We start from the raw sequence: 2,500 nt of genomic DNA on the forward strand, positions 1-2,500 counted from the left end.
TTTTTTTTTTTTTTTTTTACGTTCTGCTGACCCTCGTTCTTTAAATGACGCTATCCCGAGGAGGACACCTAAAGGCGAGCCGTAATGGCCTCATCTTTGGCAAGCTCCTCCGGGTTTTTTCACAGTTTTATTCCAGATTTTTTTCCTTTTTTTTTTTTTTTTACGTTCTGCTGACCCTCGTTCTTTAAATGACGCTATCCCGAGGAGGACACCTAAAGGTGAGCCGTAATAGCCTCATCTTTGGCAAGCTCCTCCGGTTTTTTTTCACAGTTTTTTTTCCAGATTTTTTTTTTCGGTTTTTTTTTCTTTTTTTTTTTTTTACGTTCTGCTGACCCTCGTTCTTTAAATGACGCTATCCCGAGGAGGACACCGAAAGGCGAGCCGTAATGGCCTCATCTTTGGCAAGCTCCTCCGGTTTTTTTCACAGTTTTTTTCCATTTTTTTTTTTTTTTTTTTAACGTTCTGCTGACCCTCGTTCTTTAAATGACGCTATCCCGAGGAGGACACCTAAAGGCGAGCCGTAATGGCCTCATCTTTGGCAAGCTCCTCCGGTTTTTTTCACAGTATTTTTTTCCGTTTTTTTTTTTTTTTTTTTTTTTTTTTTTTTTTTTTTTTTTTTTTTTTTTTTTTTTTTTTTTTTTTTTTTTTTTTTTTACGTTCTGCTGACCCTCAATCTTTAAATGACGCTATCCCGAGGAGGACACCTAAAGGTGAGCCGTAATGGCCTCATCTTTGGCAAGATCCTCCGGTTTTTTTCACAGTTTTTTTTCCATATTTTTTTTTCGGTTTTTTTTTTTTTTTTTTTTTTTTTTTTTTTTTTTTTTTTTTTTTTTTTTTTTTTTTTTTTTTTTTTTTTTTTTTTACGTTCTGCTGACCCTCGTTCTTTAAATGACGCTATCCCGAGGAGGACACCTAATGGCGAGCCGTAATGGCCTCATCTTTGGCAAGCTCCTCCGGTTTTTTTCACAGTTTTATTCCAGATTTTTTTCCGTTTTTTTTTTTTTTTTTTTTTAACGTTCTGCTGACCCTCGTTCTTTAAATGACGCTATCCCGAGGAGGACACCTAAAGGTGAGCCGTAATAGCCTCATCTTTGGCAAGCTCCTCCGGTTTTTTTTCACAGTTTTTTTTCCAGATTTTTTTTTTTTTTTTATTATTACGTTCTGCTGACCCTCGTTCTTTAAATGACGCTATCCCGAGGAGGACACCTAAAGGTGAGCCTTAATGGCCTCATCTTTGGCAAGCTCCTCCGGTTTTTTTCACAGTTTTTTTTTTTTTTTTTTTTTTTTACGTTCTGCTGACCCTCGTTCTTTAAATGACGCTATCCCGAGGAGGACACCTAAAGGCGAGCTGTAATGGCCTCAGCTTTGGCAAGCTCCTCCGGTTTTTTTCACAGTTTTTTTCAAGATTTTTTTCCGGTTTTTTTTTTTTTTTGACGTTCTGCTGACCCTCGTTCTTTAAATGACGCTATCCCGAGGAGGACACCTAAAGGCGACCCGTAATGGCCTCAACTTTGGCAAGCTCCTCCGGTTTTTTTCACAGTTTTATTCCAGATTTTTTTTTTTTTTTTTTTTTTTTTTTTTTTTTTTTTTTTTTTTACGTTCTGCTGACCCTCGTTCTTTAAATGACGCTATCCCGAGGAGGACACCTAAAGGTGAGCCGTAATAGCCTCATCTTTGGCAAGCTCCTCCGGTTTTTTTTCACAGTTTTTTTTCCAGATTTTTTTTTTTTTTTTTTATTATTACGTTCTACTGACCCTCGTTCTTTAAATGACGCTATCCCGAGGAGGACACCTAAAGGTGAGCCGTAATAGCCTCATCTTTGGCAAGCTCCTCCGGTTTTTTTTCACAGTTTTTTTTCGGTTTTTTTTTTTTTTTTTTTTTTTTTTTATTACGTTCTGCTGACCCTCGTTCTTTAAATGACGCTATCCCGAGGAAGACACCGAAAGGCGAGCCGTAATGGCCTCATCTTTGGCAAGCTCCTCCGGTTTTTTTCACAGTTTTTTTTTTTTTTACGTTCTGCTGACCCTCGTTCTTTAAATGACGCTATCCCGAGGAGGACACCTAAAGGTGAGCCTTAATGGCCTCATCTTTGGCAAGCTCCTCCGGTTTTTTTCACAGTTTTATTCCAGATTTTATTTCTGGTTTTTTTTTTTTTTTTTTTTTTTTTTTTTTACGTTCTGCTGACCCTCGTTCTTTAAATGACGCTATCCCGAGGAGGACACCTAAAGGCGAGCCGTAATGGCCTCATCTTTGGCAAGCTCCTCCGGTTTTTTTCACAGTTTTTTTCAAGATTTTTTTCCGGTTTTTTTTTTTTTTGACGTTCTGCTGACCCTCGTTCTTTAAATGACGCTATCCCGAGGAGTACACCTAAAGGCGACCCGTAATGGCCTCATCTTTGGCAAGCTCCTCCGGTTTTTTTCACAGTTTTATTCCAGATTTTTTTTTTTTTTTTTTGACGTTCTGCTGACCCTCGTTCTTTAAATGACGCTATCCCGAGGAG

Source organism: Arachis ipaensis, chromosome B4 (genome assembly GCF_059453495.1).
Source record: "Arachis ipaensis isolate K30076 ecotype BB chromosome B4, ASM5945349v1, whole genome shotgun sequence".
In the NCBI taxonomy this organism is placed as follows: Eukaryota; Viridiplantae; Streptophyta; class Magnoliopsida; order Fabales; family Fabaceae; genus Arachis; species Arachis ipaensis.